This window comes from Neopsephotus bourkii, unplaced genomic scaffold (assembly GCF_033783945.1).
Source record: "Neopsephotus bourkii isolate Nb327-2 ecotype Australia unplaced genomic scaffold, CSIRO-AGI_Nbou_v1 NB_1279, whole genome shotgun sequence".
In the NCBI taxonomy this organism is placed as follows: domain Eukaryota; kingdom Metazoa; phylum Chordata; class Aves; order Psittaciformes; family Psittacidae; genus Neopsephotus; species Neopsephotus bourkii.
This window is the reverse complement of record NW_026901764.1, coordinates 3,216,738-3,238,676: the sequence shown is the minus strand read 5'-3', so window position 1 is coordinate 3,238,676 and position 21,939 is coordinate 3,216,738. Positions and strand designations below refer to the sequence as shown.

General features: G+C 38.2%; 1 long non-coding RNA gene across 1 annotated transcript; it reads right to left on the bottom strand.

Moving 5' to 3' along the window:
• Positions 1-3,536: 3,536 nt before the first annotated feature.
• LOC133218599 (uncharacterized) lies at positions 3,537-20,149 on the bottom strand. Its single transcript, XR_009727205.1, has 4 exons — positions 18,765-20,149; positions 17,558-17,628; positions 6,504-6,636; positions 3,537-5,315 (listed from the first exon to the last, which is right to left on the bottom strand). It is a non-coding gene; the product is annotated as an uncharacterized LOC133218599 (long non-coding RNA).
• Positions 20,150-21,939: the final 1,790 nt, after the last annotated feature.

Genomic DNA, 21,939 nt, shown 5'->3' with positions numbered 1-21,939 from the left:
GCTTCCTGTCAGTGCCTAGGCACTGGAATACGTTTATGCTGAATACACTTTATATATATGCCGAAAACAATTTATATACTATATAAACGTATATCAGGAATCTTTATTTTAAATTATAAGATATGAAAGATGGCTTAGCCATTTAATTAAAGGGAATGAATGCTTACATTTCCCATAAATATTAATGGAGATTTTATTGGAGTTTTAGGAGGAGTAAAAAATCATGCCCAATTAATTAACTGCAAGAGAGCCACTCACCTCAGCAGGATTTGGACCAGGTTTCAAGTGATTCTTGGTGAAATTAACAGTCCTTGTTCTAGGGATTACAAAAGATGCCCTGTAATGTTTAAATGAGGATTATAAAACTAAATGCATGAACTCAACCGAAGCTACAGTAGTATTATTACAAAGCTGTTATCTATAATAAATAAATTAGGAAGAACACCTGAAGCAGGGCTAATGCCAGTATTTACAACAAAATTCAAGCTAGGCTATGAAAAAGAGTAATGCTAATTGTCTTCCTTCTATTACATTGTAGTATTATCATCTATGTGATAAAGGTCAACAGAATAAATAGATAATTACAAACATGCCTTAAACCAAAGATGTCTGTCTAGTTTGGGATGAAGATAAATTTATTCTCTGATTTTATTAGCAGTTCTGGGTTGTCCCTTGAGCTAATTTTGCAATGCTCCCAATGTGATTACCATTCAGGAGTGTTATTTAGACCTCGGTGAAGAAAGTGATTGCAGTCTCTTCGTCTGTACATTCTGAATCAGATATTCCTCTCCAGAAAACTTTCCAAAAGGATTCCTTGGTGAAGATTGGATTGCAAAATCAGAGTCTTAACTTACAGAAATGGTGGTGTCTTTCAGCACAGAAATTAAGTCAGAACTGCATGCACGCATTAGGTCCATCCCTCTCAAATGTATTTTTCTATTACTTGCTTCAGTGTTAGTTCTCACATTCCCAGTCATGGGGCTGTCCTGTGTTTGTCAGCTACTCAGTCATCTGGCAGGATTTCCTCCTGGTTATTTCCCAGTAGTCATAATTTGTGATATTGCTACAATCCTGACCAGAGAGCCCCTTAGTCTCACTTTGAATAATTCTTCCACAGTCTTATAGTGTGCTCTTCAAAGTTTAGTCACTGTCTATCGCATCTCTCCTGTCTTAGCCAAACTAGATATACAACTTTTTCATTACAACAAGGCGTGGAAAAGGAAAGACTGATGAACCACATCTGATTATTTCTGCATGAATAAGGTTTTCCTAGATAAACAGAGGCCCTCTTCATGTGAAAAAACCTTGCATATTATTGGCCCATGTAACCACATTTACTAAGTTTTTTCAAGCACATTGTTGAGTCATTTGTTTTTGATGCAGTGTTGTTACATTTTATCATGTAAACATGTACTTAGGAGCCTTTATAAAATGCAGATTATTGACCAGTCCTATAACTATTTACTCACAGTTTAAGAAAATCAAATTATTTGACCTGATTGCATAACTGTTAATTCTTTAAGAAGAAAATGCCACTGTGGTATATCTGTATTTGGAATGAAAAAAAAAAAAAGGGCTTAAAATTATCCCACTAAGCTGCTAACAATCCTTTTGGAGGAACTTCAGACTCTCCATATGTTTGTGTTTGCTTATAGCCTCATGGCTTGCAAAGTTTGTTTTTGAAAATATAAATATTTTTTGAATTTTAGGAATTAAAAATGAAATATGTTTGGGTGAAACTTATCTGCCAAGTTTCAGCCCAGAGAAAAATTTTTATGGTTGAGTTACAAACCTCTGAATATAGGGGTTTATAATGGAAACCCTGACATCGCTTTAACTGTAGTGGCACTAGCACTGCAGTGTAATATACACTAGAAATAGAAAACAAGATTAGAGATGACATTTAGGACATGAGGCCTTCTCCAGGCTGTGGGAAAAATTACTGTGCTCTATTTTTTTCCACAGCCTGAAAAAGGCCTCCTGGTCTGAGTGTCACCTCTAATCTTATTTCCTATTCATACCATGCATTTAATTAACCCATTTTAAAATTATTATTGACAGTAGATTGTTGCAGTGTTATGTACCAGCCCACATCCAAATTGTGGCTTCCCTAGCTTGTGTATGTCTAGATGGTGGGGAAAGTACCAAGGAAACACGGCATTTTGTTTATATTTCCCTGTCAAAGGATCATAGTCCTGCAGCCGGCTGGATCCTGTCGCTACCAGCTGTGCTAGCTGATGTATTGGGCAAGGGAGACACCAGGGAACTGCAGTGCTGTGCATATATGCAAGCTACTTTTGCTAAAGGCAAAGTAAAAGTTAACAATTAGATACACTTACCCTTGAACCTCTGGGAGCAGTAACCAGGATAGTCAGTTACTTGGGCGCAATGAATTCCACTATATATTAAAGAATGTTGCTGAACACTAAGAAATAATTTGGCAATATGTGATTGTGGGCTGGGTTATCTTCACCACTGGTGAAGCCCTGGTGTTAGTATTGTCAAGAAGATATCTCCATCACTGTGGGCCCCCATCAAAGGAGGGACTTTGTATTGTCTCAGTAGGGGTAGCTAAGCTCCAGAAGTAAGTTTAGGTTTCTTCATGGTGAACTCTTTCCTCCCTAGCCATCTTCCGACTCATAGCTGTTTTATTTTCCTATTCACTGTACTACACAATAATTGCCTATATACTTACATGGCCTTTTAATGCCTACTGTGGTGCAACAGTATTGCTTTGCTATGGTCTTTCACACTGTATTCTCAATGTGACATAAAAAGGAGCAATAGGCAAAAAAACTACCATTGCAGAATAAATGTGATTGCAATTACTCCTTGCACCCACCAGACTAATGCCTGTAGAAAATCCGTATCTTTAGGATGATTAGACAGACAGCATACATGTATCCTGTCTATATTGCTAGAATGGTTAAAATAAAAACTTGTACTACATTTAAACTGCATTTTCAATACTCATCTGACCAATTCTTTTTATTGTTGCAGTCACCGTAGACAAAGATACTGGACGCTGCTGTCCATTCTCCAAGAAATGGATCCTGCAAAGTCAGTAATAGCGGTAAACTTACTGCTGAAGCAATTCCCTAGGAAGATACTTCATTCCACCACTGTGAAAGCTGATATTAATGAAGGGATAAACTTGTCTTCTGTTCTGTACGTGTAAGTAGGTGTATAATACTGTATATTTTGTTTGTATGCACAGTGTCTTCTTGGCAGGTAGTCTGCAACCAGCAATTGCCAGCTGCTAAATGTTCAAGGAAACATGATTTGAATTGCTCTCTACACTGTGGGAGAGTGGTCAAGAAAACATTCACATTTAATATAATCAATGGATTCGGTTCCTCTAGGAAGATACAGGAAAATTTGTTTACCAGTGTATGTATTTTGGATTTGAATTTTCAGAGAGCGAGATGAATAATAATTATTCTCTCTTCCACAAAGAATACATCTTAAAGCCTAGGCTGGCTCCCTTGGAAAACCTGGAATATGAATGATTTGATAAAGAAGAGATTTCATATTCATTTTTCAACAAGATTTTGACATCTTTATTGGCAAAATATATTATTCAAATTGTGTTGTTTATAGATACAGGAAAATGTCATCTCCTTTTTTTGGTTCCTAGGAAATATAAACTTTCTTTCAAAAATGTTCCTTCTAGTGGTTACAGCTCTCACTGAACAGTAATTTTTGCACAAGCCAAATGCACCATATAGTCATTTGACAAAAAATAGCAAGATGATTTGAAATGCCATTAGTTACCTAATCTGCTCTAGCAGGCTCATCACCACAATACTTGTTCATGAGCAACGCTGGGAGACTGAACGTTCTTTCAAAACCACTGCCTTGGTCATACAGGGCTGTGAGTGCGGGACATGAAGAACGGGTGGAACAAAGTCTACATTGGGAAAGCAGAAACCTCCACTTCAGGCTATAGGTGCGCTAATCACTGCACTTGGAGTGCTAAATCATTCCAGCAGACATGTTGAATTTGCCTAACACTCATGTCAGAACACTGTGATGCACCAGCCACCACGTCTCACTTGTGGCGGTCTCTGGTCACATTTCTGGACTTCAGGGCCAGAAGAAATGTTTCTGAGAAAACGTACTCTACGTATAGAAGCTGGAAGGAGTTAATCTGAAAGAGTTTTGTTGGTGCAATGGAGTGAGTGGGCATTGATTGTAATCTTACCTGATCCAGCTCCAATGTGCTGGTTTAAATGATTACCTGATTTAACTAAACACACATTATTGCACCTTTTGTTACTCTGGGACAGCTCTGCCTACAGGTGACCCAACCTGAAACAATAACATGGCCTGCTGTTTGGTAAGTGGGAGGAATGTATTTACAAAGCAAAGCTTATGGCTGGCAAGCATGGATCTGCAGCTTTCAAGATCCCACCAGCCGTGCAAGTCCTTCATCCAGAAAAAAACTTGTATGCTCTCTCTCAGCACAGGTAAATGACCTTGCAAGTGCGGTAGGTCATATTAAGTCAGCAGTAGGTCTTTTTTCTTGTTTGCTCTTTAAACATTTTGTGTGATGATTCTGAGCATATGTGATACTACTATTTCCCTACACTGTCAGAGACAGCAGGGGATTAACTGTGTGTTGGTAATGTGCAAGGGAAAAGCAAAATTTGCCTAAGTTCAGCACCAGCTCTGATTTTCCAGCACACATAAGTCTGAAATTTATTGGTGGGAAATCGAGCAAAGCAAAACAGCCTACTGGCAAAATTCGCTGAAGCATAGGTAAACTAAAGCTGTGAACTTCACACAGCGCTAGATCCAAGCTTATCCAATCCTAGCAAAAGCCTTATGGCTTTATGCTGCATTTTGTCTTCTGAAAGTCAAAGTTACTGTTTCCTGGTGGTTTATTTCCTTCTTGTGTACCGCAGAGATGTGACAGTGAAAGATCAGTTTCAATGTTCATGCACAGCATTTGAGTTATCTCTTTCCAGCAGCAGGTCCTGTTCTGCATCACATCATTCATAGGAGGCAATAGGAAGAATGTTAAAATGCTAAACTGTGATGATTTAAAGCAACAGTTTTATGTGATAACCTTGCGTTACTCAGAAACTACTTGAAATATCATTATGATATCATAGTGCCACTACACATAATCCAGAAACTATTCACCATATTTCTCCCTATATTTGTCTTGCAATTTGGTAGGCACATTGGGTAGAGTTGACTGAGCAGATTTGCACCGGGTGAAGTCTTTTTCCTCTATACTTACCTTGGTTGCTTCCAGTCCTTAACAAACCTTTTCCTTTAAGACACTTTGGGAAGCAGCAGGAATCTTCCTGCAAGAGATGAGGGTTCACAGTACATCTACACAGATAAGCCTGTACTTCTGTTTTTAACTTGTGGTCCCCAGGCTTTAAAGATGATCATCAGCTAACTTCTAGGTACCCTGACTCAAGCTGCAGCTCCTGAGGGGCTGGAGTTGGCTCCTCACTATTTACCTCTCTTGTGATTTTCTGTGTGCTGTACATTCTCCACTCCACTCTGGAACAGAAATTTGAATCTCAGTTTCCCAGACACCAGGGAGTGTCTTGCTGCTTACCAAATAGGTCAGTAATGCTTCTTTATCTGATTCAGTGCCACTTGCTATTCAGATGAGGCTGAAATGTCCTAGAAGGAAAACAGCTTGTCGCAGTCCAGGACAGCCTGTTACCAGGTGCCTGGGGCACTCAGCTGGGAAGTAACATCTTGCTCTGAGTGAAATGAATCTGTTGATTATTCTGAAATCCTCTCCCGTTGCATCACTTGTGCAACTTCATGAGAAAGTTCACATCTGAGAAGCCCTTGGGGAAAGAAATAGTGCCTGAGCCCTTCTCCATCCGTTGACGTTTCACTTCTTATCTATTCTCTATGCTACCCTTTTCTAGAAATCTAATTCTCTGCCCAGGTTCTTGGGGAAACCTGTCTTTAGCAAAGACATCCAACAAGTCAGATTCTATAATGCTGATTCCAAATAAGTTTTTACAAATGTTGCTGTTAAGCTTTCTTACCTTCTCTCTATGCTCTCATTGTGAAAGGGAGGGGTTTTAAGAAAATACGGTTTTAAGAAAAAGCCTCTCTGAATTGCAAGTTAAACTATTAAAAAATACAACTAAAATAAAGCTTGACACGTTGCCTGGCAAAAAAAAATAATCCTTAACTGCATCGTAATTTGATCAGAAACAGGTTATAGATTTTGAATGCTGCCTAAAAAAAACCACTGTTACTTGTGGCTTCTGGAAAAGCCAAATCCTGCAGTCTGGTCTTAGACTCCCTTTGAACATTTGTTAGGGAAAATCTGTAAAATGGATTAGTTTATTAAGTATAATAATAGCAGTAATATACTGTAGTGAAGGTTATTTTGCATATCTTTAAAACATTTGCAGAAGGCTCAACATTTGGTGCCTTAATAAGGATATAGTTTCACAGAAACAGCAATTTTGTGGTGTCTGCTGTAGTAACTGCTACAACAATAAGGCTCTTCTTACCATGTTTTCAACGCAGGAGGTAGCATGTAGAGCCACCACCTTGTTGGGGTCAGTCTCAGGATGTTGGCTGAATAGCTTAGAGTTCAGCTGTGACAAGTGGACAAGCAATGTGACAGTCTCCATGCTAATGTGTCTGCAGGAATTTGCACAGGGAAAACAGGGCACTGGTGAGAGTAGCAGAATAAATCAAAGTGTGAAAGCAACTGCAGTCAAATATCATACCCAAGCGGCCAGTGACTTGGCATGCTGTTTGGAAACAGGTTGGGTTACCTGTCAACGTGGCATTATCTCTCTGTTGCTAGAAAATAATGTCATCTGAGGATAAAACCTAAGGAGCACAGATGGCTGTTATACAGACTTGATCCTCTAAACTCTTATCATGGCAAATTATTCCATTGATATAAATGGGACCACTCCTATAAAAAAGATCTTGCTTATACTCTTTAATTCTTTTATTATTGAAATGATCTATTAAGTACAGTTTCTTTGCTTTCTGTATGGGTATATATCTGTTAATTATTAACAAAATAACATTATTTGGTGGACAAACTGTCATAGCCTAACAGTCACTGGGATCAAAATCATTGTTTCAGACTGTAGGATATAAATTCTCACTTGGAAACATTATCTCTGCATATCCTAAACAAAGAGATACAGACTCTGATTTGGTATTGGTATTTACTTTGCTTGAGAACCTCCGGCCTGGAGTCCTATACCTGTCTGCGGTCTAATGTTTTTCCCCTTGGTTTCTACATAGGCATTGAAAACTGGCTGTAGAGCAACAATAATTTAAACAAGAGTAAACCAAGGAAAATGGATTGAAATTTAGAATGGAGACTCATTCGTTTTTACCTATTCCAAATTAATTTATGTGTGATTATGATGCAAATCTCTTAGCATTTCCATAAATATTCATTGTTTGAATGTAAATCATTTTCATAACTGCTATTTGTGTTTTCAGGCAAGCCTCCATGCTCTGTGAAACTTTCATGAGCAAAAGAGCTAGAGTTCATGCAGTTTCCCTTACTCCATGCACTGTCTAGGAAACAGTCCCACTGGCTTCAGAAACACAGAAATCAAAATAAGAGCAAGTTGCCTTCAGATGGAAACCTTTGCAGACACAAAGCTGACTCAGTTGCTTAACTTGATAATGTAGCTTGCTATGTCACTGCACAGTTCTGTAAGGCAGCTTTATGGAAATTTGCTAGAAAGAACTTCCCTTCTCCTCTCTTCTTTCTGTCTGTTTCACTGCCAGTTTAGAACTGAAGCTAAACTCTTGGAAGCCCATTTTATCTAAGCAAGGATTAAGATAAAATATTGAATCCCTCCACTCCTTCAGTTTTGAGGAAAATATTACAATTCTTACAATTCTTTTCACATAAACCATGCAGTTCAGCATTTTTGACCATTATTTAGACCTTCTTATTTACAGTCTACTAAACATTTTTTATTTTGAAGATACCTTTTCCCAAGGAAAACCTGCAATGTTGGATTCGAAGCTGTTCCCTGAGTGAGGGTTTGAGGCCCTGGGATACAGACCCAGCTTTAATGCTTACTTCCTGCTGGCACCAGTGAACCAGGCAGGAGCAGACTGGTTACACAGAACTGTCCCACGATTTTTGAAAACTGGATTCCCTCTAATTAAACAGACATTGGGAATTCTCTGAAAGGGAGAAAACCAACACCAAGCCCAAAACCCATAGTATTTCTAATTTTTACTATAGCTGTCACTGACACACCATAGATTCAGCTAGCTAAGATATTTGTTATGAATAACGTTTAGTTTTAATTCTGGCATTATTAACTGAGTAACTACGAGTATTTTGTCATTATTTTACCAGACACAGATTGCAATGAATCTGTCTGGAATTATTCTGGGCCATATTTTCGTTAATAACAGAACCAATATGGTGACCTGCAAACATTTGTTTACTTTGGTTCTATTTACTCCAGCATTCTCCACTGGTAGGAAGGTGTTCCTTCATTAAAGGCTGAAAAAGAATATTGGTGTTAATCCTAGGTTCTTAAATACAAAACCCATAAGGAATAAAGATGGAACCATTTTCACAAATGACAGACCAGCCCAGGACTTTTCCTGAAAAATAGTATAAGCACACTTTGTACTTCTGCCCATGTAGAAAATGGGCTATCCATTTGTATTTATATTCGGGTTTTTTTCCCACAGAAACATATTTACCTCTGATATAATGGAGCACTCATCACTGCTCTGTATCTAAAGAAATCAATTCATAAAAACTGTTTGGAGCCGATTTTCTGGAGTTCCATCTGAATCTCAGGATGTGTCCGTGTAACTCAGTTACTTGTCTGCTGACAGAGAACTATGTGTGTCTAAATGGATAGCCTTTAACACCATAAATTTTAATACAGCAGTGACAATGAAGCACAGTGCAAGCAAATTCTGACATTTACTTCTGAAGCTGTAATTTAATTCAGTCATAAATGAGCTTGGTTCAAGTATTAATTTGAAGTCATTTCTATTTCTCATCTGCTGGCTAAAGCTTGCAAACAATAGGGTAAAGGTCTTGCTATACTGCTACAAATAAGTAAACAATCTTTTCTGCCAAGTGTAAACTCAGAGTCACAGAATAAATTTTGACTAATTCATCCTACATATGGATACTTGGAAACTACAGATGCTACATAACAATCTCTATCTACTAATATTTCCCAAGGGAAGAGAGAAGCTCAGTTTATAAACCTAGTTTAAAATAAATCATTGCCATGGACTGCTGTTAGCCCACACTAGAGAAACACTGCGGACAGGGTGAAGTGTGGGCAGTCTGGCTCAGCATTAGGAGCACAATCCCCACATAAGGGCAAAGCAAGGTGAGTTCAGAAGCTGGGAAGAGAGCTTGAAGAGGATATGGGAGAGAATAAAAGCCTCCATTCATCAGAAAGCAACTGCAGCATCTTACCTAAATATACCCGCTGTTCTCTGAAGAGGTTGCAGGCTTATCTGCACCATGACCAGCTAAGCCATACTGTCCAGTTAGAGCTAAGAAGGAGCTGAAGAACTGGACTGAAGCTTGGATTGAAGATGACATGTAGACTTAAAAGCGAAGCTGTTTACTTCCCTTCTTTTCCCTTACTGTGCCTCACATAGGGGCACAGCAATAGGAGCAGGGTGGCATGTAGGTCCTAGTTCTGGCTCTCTAACTGTGAGTAATAATACATGATAGCCTGATTCTTTTCCTTTCGCTCCAGATCTCCTTCCTGTGCTGTCATTACCTGTGTATCTCTAGACATGGAGATAATTCATCTTTACAGTTTGGTTTACCACATCTCCGTAAGAGTTGCTCCTCTTTCTTATTGCTATCACTTTGGAACACCACCATCTCCTCAGCATCACTGGACAATTCCCTAGTGTATTTAATCTGCCTCCTATTTCACATAATTTCTTCACAACACTTTCTCTACCTTTCCTTTCTTCCTCACTTCAGTTTTGTTGACTCTTTGCTTCCACCTTTTCCCTGGGGTTCTTTCCTTCTTCCATACTCTGTACATACCACTAACCCTTAGCCCAGGGATAAAGGGAATATAAGGGAAAACAAGGCTGCAAAATTAACTCTCTCTATTTACACTGGTTTCCAACTCATTCTATGGACAGGCATATGGTGTTTATCTAAACTGTACAACACATTAGTGGGAGGAAAGTAGCACCCAAAGGACTATTACAACATTTTACCTGTCAGATGCCACCATATTTATTGATACGAAAACTTCCTCCCTTCATATCAGCCACTGAAACCTCCCTCTGTGAAGTTCTCTTGAATTTAGCCATTGCTATATTAAAATACTTTGTTAAACTCACTAAGTTTCAGTGTGGCTAAAGTCAAGATCCTTTATTCAGGAAAAGTTATCACTAAGGTCAATAGAATTTTAAAGTAATGACTGACGTGTTTACTGTATGTGGCTAGTTGATTAAATTCAGTGGGCTACATACGCATATATATGTACATGTGCATGTATGTACATGTGCATGCATGCATATGTAAGTATATACATGTATACACATGTGTGTATATATACTTAGTTGATTTTGATTTCCAAACCCCCTATTTTGTATCAAATATTCCTAAAAACTGATTTAACACTTAAAATCAGTTAATACTGATACATCAAAATGCTAACAAGCAGGGCCAAGGTAAAGTATTAGTTGAATTATTTTTCAGATAACCCTGAATTATGTAAGAATGCCAAGCTAAATCTGGAAGGCATTTATAAAAAAAGGCAAGAGATATTTGGGGGGGGGGAAATCACTTTACTTGTTTGTCTTTTAAAAAGAATTGTCTGAATTACATTTCCTACGGTTTTAATCAAATAACCAGAACCAATGCAAATATGAAGAAAAGGGGTCAAAGACAATTTAAAACCCATCCCTTGGAAGGGCAAAAGCTCTCTGTTTGGTTTTACTTTCACAGAGAAAAACTATATTCAATTCAGTCAAGCACTGCAATTTAAAAAATTTTGTGGTTCTGGCTTACTTCCACAAAAGAGAAAAACATCAAAGTTAAGGATCAAGCCTCCAACGTTTGGTCACAATATGACATAGTTGGGTAAAATTAAGCATGGTAACCTGTTGTGATATACAGTGGGGAGGGGGTGAACTCTGACCCTGGATTTCCTTTCTTTTGCTGATTGAATCATAACAAATCCCAAGCATAGTTAGATTAATTTCTTTTGCTATTATGATAATATGCCTTAGCTTTTTATTTTGTAATCAAGTAAATTCTAGAATGTCTGCACATGTGTATTGGTAATAGAATATTTTATACCTTTAGGATAGCTATAAACCTGACTCCCCTTTCCTGGTGACATGTTCTGCATTTTTTTATGCCTACAGGACCTTACAAGCACCCTTTTTTTTTCCCATTGGCTGACACAGGAACATGATCATCATATCGATTGACATGCAATAGCATAGTATATTGTTCTGCCTCCAGTGGGATTGGTATATGAGGAAAAAGCAAAGTCCACACATGGAAATATCTTTAATAAATCCATTGATAGAGCTTGGAAAGTGGGCAATGATTTGGGCTCAGAGCCAGTGACATTTAGTGACATTTTCTGTAGCAAGGCAAGTCAATGGATATGCAGAAAAGACTGGTTGGGGAAAAAAACCTGCACATGTTGATACATCTTATAGGCTAAAATTTTTCCATCTCCATCTGTTCCTTAAAGGGAAAATTGGATTTTGTGAGATTTTTTTTTCCACAAAAAAAGTATCTGCTCTCTGTAGAAAATCAGAGCTATTCATCAGAAAGCCAAACACCTGCAAGCCAAATATTTCTGGCTGAAAGTATTGATTTGGAGTGCTGCTACTGCACCTCTTGGGAGGATGGCAGTTCGGTGCTTCACTTCCATGCTCTTTATGAGGAGGCTCACAACCGCCACATCTTTACTGCCTTACATGGCTGAGCTCAAGCAGGGACAGAAGATCGTGCAGCCAAATGGCTGCAGCATGTGACAGCTATGCTGCCTGTGGAGCACAATTTGGATGTGAGCTGATTTCTCCCTCCACTCCTCCTGTAGGGCTAGGGCCTGGCTGATAGCAGGCTGAAGGGCAGTGGGGATCCCAAGGGATCTTGGGCTGAAGATGAACTCCAGGATCAGACTAAGCAGGATGCTGATTCTGATACAGCTCCACAGAGAACAACGATGTCTTCAAGCACCCAAATCTAGTGTTTGAATGGCTAAAGTGTTTCTGACTGTGAGTTTTCAGATGGAGCCTTTATTATTTCACCAGTATAGAAAGAAATCTCTTCAGCTTTTCCAATTAAAAAAAATTGGGAAGCTCAAATAATTTTTGGAAAGCAAGGGGCCTGACTCTGCTCCGTTAAACTTGAAGAGGCATTACCTGGGCAGAAGGTTACCTAGAACTGAAGCTTAGTAATGCATTTTTTCTTTTTCAGCAGTTTTTTTTTTTTTCAGATTCGTATTTTAGCTTTGGTCAAATTGAGATTTTAAGAAATGTTGGCAAAGTAAAAAATATTAGGAAAACTGTCATTTGTGTTCAACCTAAGCTATTTAGTTCAGCTTCAAAGGAGTGGCTTAATTTTTGGTCTTGTGCTGTTTCACACATTGAAAAGCATTTTTTCTTTTTAAATGTAGGCTAATTTTAAAATGGAGAGATAAAAAGCTTTGTTTTGAAAGTTTTGGGAAGTGTTTTGGCAATTCTAGAATGAAACACTGCATTTTGAAAATACTAAAATGAAGTATTTTGACATTGTGTTTCTCTGCATTGTTTCATCTGGGACAATTTGCTAAATTCTGTTTGAATTCAGGAAGAATCTCACTTCGTCTGAAATTCATTTGTGTGGTATACTTATTATTTGTCAGAAAGCAGTGATTCATTAAGCTCTGCAGTAGTTCAACCTTAAATAATGGGAGAGAATGCTTACTAGGGGCTTGTTTTTATACAGTTACAATTCTCACTCACCTTATAATTACTGCCCTAAATGGAGATCACTCAGCTGCACTAAGCCACTGCAGTAAAGAGGCAGCCTTTACCCATCTGGGAGAAGAGGTGGCAGACAGAGCCCAGCACCTTGAGCTGGTGCTGCTGCTTTTTCTCCATCAAACAGGACAGTCTTCCTACTCCTTGAGTACTCATTTAAATCTTCTACCTTGCACAACTGTTTTTGTAGCCTTTTGTTAAGCTCTGCCTATATCACTGTACCTGCCACTGAAGGAAGAGTCTTTGCTGTTCACATTTGTATATGCTGTCATTGCATGTTTTATTGTCTTCCTTCCTCCCTCCCTCCCTCTTTCTTTGCTTTCTTTGCTTGCTTCTTTTCTTCTCTTTCTTTCTTTCTTTTCTTTCTTTCCTTTTCCCCATTAATGAAGATGGGGTTGAGTGTACTCCGACTGGTTTAAATACTTCTAAAAGCCATTCACCTGCATTAGAAGTAAACAGCTGGCATACCAACATTTTTGTCTTTTCTGACTGCTCAGCTTCACCAGGGCTATTCACAGCTTGCACGCTACTAAGGTCACTGGTATCACTGTTACACATTTCCTGTATTACATGAGGATTGGGTTCCAGTAGTTAACAAGTCAAAAAATATTCCTGGGAGTGGGAGAGGAACTAGGTAGATAAGCGTGTCCCACATGTCCACTTTATTTCTGGAACTGCTGCCTTCATCCATATGAGAGATAATTGTCATCAAACAGTTGGTTACCCCAAATCATACAGAACTGCTTTTAGACTGCACACAGAATGTCCACCTTGGCCAGAGTATGTTGGGACCTCAACTGCTAGCTGCTGCTGAGACTCTTTATAGTCTCTGGGCCAAAATTTGCACTACTGTAATTGGGAATAGCTCCTATAAAATCAGCATCTCCACATTTATTCTCTTGAAATTCAAAGCCAGATTTGACCCACTGTGTGGATAGAGTCCAACTGGAAGACAGGGGCCAGATTCAGCTCTGACTTACAGGAGAGTAGATGAGAATTAACTCCTCTGCAGTTAATCAGGCTCAGTCCTCATGTGTCTCACACTGATATAACTGTTCTGACCTCAATGGAATTGATCCTTATTTATGCCACTGTAACTGAGATTGCAGCCTGCATTGTTTAAATTCTGTTGGGTGCGCCTTCTTCCAGGATGGAAACTATTTGCAAACTATAACAGTCTCTTTCCTAACATTGAGGCTTGCCATAACTGAAATTTTTGGTGGGGCTAGGGTGTGGAGAAAAGGATATAAAGCCAACTTTGTGCTTAGTGCTACCGTGTAACTTTAAGTCCTGCAGTGTTCTGTTAAATTATCAGTGCCTAATTAGAAGACTAGAATATGTCTATCCTCTTACCCAAATACAGAGGTTGTGTTTCAAGATCACCCAAAAAGAGGGAGATAACTTTAGGAAGTTCAAAATAAAACATGGTGATTTTGTGCAGGCCTTTCCTCACACATGGGCTTCCCTGCTAATTGATTTCTCTTGCCTTTGCAGCTTCTGTTTTTTCCAGCTATACATAATATATTTCTGAAGCATACGATGAATCGGATGCTGTGCAGCTGAAATATCACATCTCAAATGGCTCACTTAACGTTCTCATACTGAACTGACTGGCTGAGTTGCGGCTTTGACAAGGGGAATAATAGTTGTTTTTCTCTCAGAACACTGTAAATCTTAAGTGCAACATAAAGAAGCCTTCACCTACAAAGATATTATACACATACATATGAGTGTGTTTCTATATATACAGACATATATGTGTGTGTATGTGTACAGATTTGGAGTAAAAAGCAACTCTGTCTTCTTTTGATTGCACTGGAAGTGTTCAGCTTGTCAAGCTTACTTTTTCCCCTGGTAGCAATGAAATTTGGCCAGGAGTCCCAGCACACTGTAAGGAATCAGGCTGTGACCACATTAAACACGAATGGCTGGGCAAAGTTATAGCATGTAACACTATGCTGTGGTGACCCCTTACAGAGTTAGAGGGTGGGGAGTGTGATGCTGGGTCAGATAGATAACTATTACAAGAGAAGCACAAAGCGAAGTTCAAAACTGCTTTGGTTGTTTACTCTTTCAGGATGCATTTGGTGAGGACTTTTTATTTTGAAAACTTTAGCTGCAGGGCTTGTAGCCAATCTTCCAGAATCAAACCAGAGCATGCCTTAATTTTACCTGCAAGTACACTCATGGCATATTCCTACTTATTCTACAATGACATTGAAAAGCTTTTCTAAAATCTAATGTACAAAGTGACTGCTTAAAACAGGCTGTCAGAGATGTTCAGCCACAGTGAAATAAAGCACTGTGTCATGCAACCAGTAACAGGAGTAGGTTGGTGGATCTCTCCTGTGATAAGCTGTAGAGTTGTTCTACTGAGCAGGCATTCTCCTAATGAAAAAAAAATAAAAAGAGATGCCAGGGAATTGTTTATACCACTGATTAAATTTGTTCCTTAAATCTTCATTTTTCTTCTTGAAATACTGAATTAAACACAGATGGAAAAAAACCCCAAACTAAAACCAGAGATTTTTGAGGCTGCCTTATTAATTTCTCTTCTAATTTCACTTATTTGCTAGCCCAAGAGGTAGCACCATTTCAATGTAACTCTGAAGGGAATTTGGCTCAATGTTGTAAGGCAGGCTAGGGAAGAGCGTGGTCTTAAAATAGACACAGGGCAGAGTACCTAAATCAGCTTCCAGTATCACACTGAAGCACAATGTGAGCTTTGGTTTGTGGAGTGGCATACCTGAACAGCACAGTGAAAACTTTCAAGATAACCAGGGCTGCAAAAGGTCTGCGGTGTCCCACCCTTTTACAGCAGCAGGTATGTTCTAGTGAAGACCATGCACCAGGTTTGCTTGGGTCTAAGATTGCACACCTTTGTGTGGAATCTCTTGTGAGTTATCTTTCTGGGAGAAGCAGGCAATCCAACTTTCTCACACCTCAGTTGGGATATATTTCAATTTTTGTTGAAAAGATCCCTGAAGCCAATAGAAAAATAACTTGGTATTTACAAATTCTGGCTCATGCATAATGGATAAGGTCTAAGAATAATTAGGATTCAGGTATCTAAAAGGTCAGTACTACAGCCTTGCTTAATAATATAATCCAGACCTGTATGCTGGGCACAGGTATCAGATCAATGGCAACAGCATGCTGACTAAGGAAGTGCCTCAGTTCAGAAATACCACCTCTTCCTAAGGTGCAGGGCAGCAGAGTATTAGTGAAAGCCAGTTCTTGCAAGAACTTCTAGATTAGCAGGAGTTTGGAGCACGTTCTGCAACCTAGAAAGCTTAAGATGCTAAGGTCATTTAAGGACTGCCCCAGCACAGGCCCTGCTGCCTTGGTTTCATTTCCAATTGACATTTGTCCAGCCTGTTCTTAAAACCTCTGTGAAAGAACACCTCCATAGCTCCCCCAAAAAGGAAGCTGTGTCTGAGCTGCTTCTTAGTATTAGAAAACTTTTCCCAATGTCCAGTATTAGCCTTTCCTGCTGCCTGGTATGTTGATCTCACTTGTCTTCCTATCTTCTAAGCACATTTCATGATTTTCACACCAGCCTTTACTCTGTGTACGCTCCGTTATCCCAGCTATCTCTTCTGCACAATTCTTCTCCAGTTATTAAATCCAAGTTGTATTTTCTAGATTTTTGTTTCTTCTCAGAGCTCTCATCTAATAGCACTCTCTTCTGCCACTTAACTTTCTGGAAGTTGTCTGTTCATTTCTGGACCAACCCTAACTATTCTATGATACTTAAGCTGAAGCTTTACCAGTGCCCGGTACCTTGTCATATTGCTGATTATGTGTCTTTCAGTCCCTTTGGTAGGACTGCTTTCACCAGGGATGCCAATGTCTGCTTTCAACAGTTAATTAAAAGCAAAGAGGATGAACTGATGCTCAGGGAAGCCAGAAATTCAGCTGGCATAAACTGATGCAATGTTTTAATGTCCGTAAACGATACTGACTTACATTATCTGAGCATGGTGAACCTACCAGGTTTACAAATGCCTTGGCATTAGAACATCCAAGCCTCCTGATCTGTTTCACTGCAAGTGCTGCTTCTGCCAACTGCATCTATGCCTAAATCTAAACCTGCTTCACTGTTCAGATGGAAATAAACCACTGGCATATGAATGATTCATGCTTGCATAATTAATACTAAGTGTCTAACCAGAAGTAATTGCTGCATGAAGTATTAAAATCATATTACATCCAAATACTGCTGTATTTTTTGGTTTATGGATACTAGTGTTTAAAACTCAGTAATCAAAAGACTATAATTAATTGCTTCAATTCTCCCTAAATGTACCAGCAGTGCATTATATTCAGTGTTACCAGCTCTGATCAACTCTAAAATAGAAAACCACATTCCACTCATTTGAGTGGATCATGAAAGAACCATAGTTATCCCAAATAACAATGTAATTAAGATTTACAAGTTGCATAATTTATTTCACATGTATAACAATTGAATTTTAATTAATGAAACCTGAATAAATAGTGCTAATTAGCAATATTTTCAGAAGCAAAACTGTTTCAACAATCAAATTTAGATAGTATCTTACCTTTTTCATACCATTCTTTGATGGATTGTTATTCCGCTCCCACGTTTTCAGATTTCCTGATCTTCTTTTAGGCTGTACTTGACTGTGGGGGAAGAGAATTAGGGCGTTTTTTATAGCTGAAAATCTTTAGTTGATATGTCATCTTACTCCATTTTAAATTGTTCTTATTTGATTCGGGGTGGTCCTCAAACTTGCTTCTGCATGGTTTTTTCTACATCTTGGTCATATATTCATTTAACTTGCTGTGCAGCAGAAAAAGCATGTTATATTCATGAAATTGCAAGACTGCAATTTAATTGCAGTTGCAAGATTGTTTTGCAATTGCAAGATTTATCAGTTGTAAAGCCTGATTTCTACAGTCTCATTTATGACAGTGTAACTTACTTTCAGGCTCAGCTGAAGCCTTTCAAACTAAAACAGATTAAGGAATAATTATTACTGTATGCCATAATCAGAACAACATAATCAGCCAACACCCTTTCTGTTTCTATTACTTAACATTTATATAGCAGTAGCACCAAGATACAGAGCTCTGTTGTTTTAATGATTATATACTGTCTTGTTTGGGTGTATTGGTAAATCTTCTAGCTTGGTATGGTGATGAGAAAAGACAATCTGAATAGATAATTATTCACAATGGAGATTAAAGGGCTTAAAATTTGATCCCTATCTGAAAGCTAACAGGGTAAATCATTCCATGTCATCAAAACAAGCCAATATGAAATTGCATTGATTACTGTAATTACTACCTAGTCTCTCCAACTGCTATCCTACCCAAAGTCCTTCAGTAGAAGGACTCTTCTGAACATGGTTACTACACTCATTTGCACTGGCTTTGTTAATAATACATTACACAAGAACGCAATACTGCTGATGTCTTTCAGTGTCAGGATTTACTCATTGTCATATAACTGCTGAAGGTCACATGTCACTGTAGTGAGTGGTCTGAGGAAAACCTTTAAAAATGGCTTTTTTTTCTTTCATTTTTTATTGTTGAAAGAGATCTTTATGCTTAAATGGAAACAGCTCACAGGATTGGGCTATCAGAGCAGCAGCTCAGGACTTTGCTTTACGTTACATTGACAACATGTTAGCAAATGAGAGACTGACAAATTATTTTGCCGTGAAAGCATAAACTATACAGAATATTGTGGAATGCAGACAACATAAGGAAACACCCTCCAGTCTTCAAGGATTTGCATTTTTGTTATTGCTTACAATATTTTTTATAATTTCAGTGCTAATGCAGTGTTTCATTTGGGGAGTGTTTTTTCCCTTCTCCCACAAAGAAAGCACCCAGCAATACTCTGAGACCAACACCACTTGTGCTTGTCAAGTGAAGTAAAGAAAACGCACACGGCTGTGTCACAGAGGCTAGAAGCTTTCTTAGAGGCTAACCTCAAAGACTGGAAGAGTCATCCTGCAAAAAGAACTTCTAAATGGTAGGTATTCAAAGAGGTAACATTTAGGAACATCCAGATTAGACTTTAGGTAAAGGGCTCCACGTGTGAAGACGGATACATTTTATCAGGGCAGTTGGGAAATGCCCCTCATGGTCTTAACAAAAAAGTAAGAAATTAAAAAAAATAATGAAACAAAATCATGTAGATTTGACTTCTTGTTGAGGATGTGCCAGAGGACCTCTCATAGCCCCTTCCAGTTCTGCTGTTCGGGTCAGATCTTGAACTGCTGCTGAATTCCTCACATTTGGGTGGACTATACAGGGTTGTCTATTGGTACTGATTTCTGTTTGCCACCCTTTGGCAGGATGAGGGTTTAACTACTTGACAGTCCTGGTACTCAGCAATATTCTGTAAATCTTGTGTTCATTAAAATTTCAGACAAAGTAATATCTTTTAAGTATACTTAGAGATAGATTACAAAAAATATTAGACATCGCCAAATTTCAAAGTTCAGCTGTTCTGTAATGATGTGTTTAAAAAGAGTGTGTGGCACCAGTTTACTATGCAGAGAAAGATTAATTTTTTTCAACTTTCAAACATGAACAGAGAACAGGAAAATGGTTTTTATTTAGCTTCTTACAAGCAGTAATTAAGTAAGCTTTCCACAAAGATAACAGACGTAAAACTCTAATTCCAAAAAGAAAATAAATCCAGAAAGGTATACATTAGTGAAAAGGGACATAATGAAAGTAGCCTTATAAGTGTTATACTATAAAACACAGTAACATAATACTATTCTTTGTGTCATATATTCATACACTAGTAAAGCCTTATTACCTATTTCTGTGGCCCGCTTTTTCATGGATTCTTTAGTATTCTCTGATGTAATAAATAGTCATTAGAAACACCTGTAGGACTGGCCTCCCAAGTCACCCACTGTGGGTTGTTTCCTAACTACTGATTTCTACTATTTTAATGGCACAAAGAATTTTGTGTTTTGACATGGAAATCCTTATCACTCTAAAAAGGAATTACAGTAGTTATCCAATCATAAAATGATATTATGAAAGCAGCTCTTTTGCTGATGTGGTGACCTGAGAGTTGCTTGATGTTATTCTGGTAACACAATTTGACTAGATATACATTTTGACATCCAGGAAATGGGGACACTGATGGAAAGTGATGAACTCAGTGTCAAAAGAAGAAAAACTGGCTTCAGGAGGACACCTAGGGAATTAATAGGTGGACTAGAAAAAAAAATCCTTTCCCAAGGGTCAAAATTAATAAAGCGGGAGAGGAGGAGGGGGAGAAGAATGAAAAGGCAAACACAAACCAATTTTTTTATTTCTTAAACCACTAAATTTTGATACTAAGAGGAATTTCAGAGCTCAGTAGACATCATCCGAGAAGTCATAAGTTTCAACCTGAAAAGTTGACATTCAATGTTTGTATTTCTGTTTCTGCCACAGCTGACAATAACTGTATTGATAATGTAGTGTATCTCATTATTAAGTATCCTTCATCTTAACTCTTTTAGTCTTTTTCTTAATTTCCACCATAAGCATGCTCCAGAATACTGTGAACAAAATGGCATCCTCAGGAGAACTAGCATTTGTAGACATTTTTCTTTTTGTGGACATTTCACTGCAGAAAACAACACCTTCACTCAACAGCCTTTGTAAACACTTATGCTTTCATATTTTGGAACTATGTTTATATATGATTATCCTATATTGCTAAGATAAAAGAAATCTGGGTTTGGAATCAGCCAGAGCCATACCCTTTCATATACTTTTGTCTATCCCAAACTGAGCATTTGTATGTATCACACATTGGTCATTTTCCTGTCATTAGTGATAATATATCATAGGTACAGGACTTTTGATAGAGCTTAAGGAAGGACTGTGTTAAGTAAATAAGTGCCAAGAATTTGGTATCAGCAGAGGTAACAAGCTCCTCGAGGTAAATGGTGACATTTACATATTTTCCACTTGCTGACATCATGCTTCCCTTTGCCCCAAACGCAGTATTAGACTATTTCTAAAGCCCGTCAGAAAGACTTAAATATTCTTATGTTTTTAAGCAGTCTTTGAAATTCCTGAGCAGCAGAACTTAGAAGGTAATGTTATGTTATATTAACTTACATGTTATTATCCTGTTAAATATTAGATCAGGGCATGTTATATTAGTCAGTATTGTATCATACTATATTATATCTTATATTCTAGTATGTGATACTATATTCTCATCAGTTCTGCTATATTACATTAGGTTGCATCACATACTGTGATACTACAAGATACTCTATTACACTACAACATATACTTTAATGATATATTACATGTTATATGACATGTTTTGTCACGTAATTTACTAGAGTCTAGTATAATGCTACTGCACTGTAGTCAGCTATATTTAGCTATAATTAGGCGAGTTCTAGTATGTTCTATTAGGTAATACGTTTGTGGGTTTTTTTTAGCCCAGCCCACTGCATTCCAGTGTGTTCTGCTACATTCTAGTATATTCTAGTGTGTTCTCCTATCTTCTACTATATTTCAGTATACTCTGATATATTCTAGTGTGTTCTGCTATATTCCGGTATATTACACTGTGTTCTGGTATGTTCTAATGTTTTCAGTTGTGTTCTGATATACTATAGTATATTCTAGTGTATTCTGTTGTCTTAGAATCATAGAATAGTTAGGGTTGGAAAGGACCTCAATATCATCAAGTTCCAACCCCTCTGCCATGGGCGGGGACACTTCACACTAAACTATCTCACTCAAGGTTTTTTCCAGCCTGGCCTTGAACACTGCCAGGGATGGAGCATTCACAACCTCTCTGGGCAACCTATTCCAGTGTCTCACCACCCTAACAGGAAAGAATTTCTTCCTTATATCCAGTCTAAACTCCCCCTGTTTAAGTTTTGACCCATTACCCCTTGTCCTGTCACTACAGTCCCTAATGAAGAGCCCCTCCCCAGCATCCCT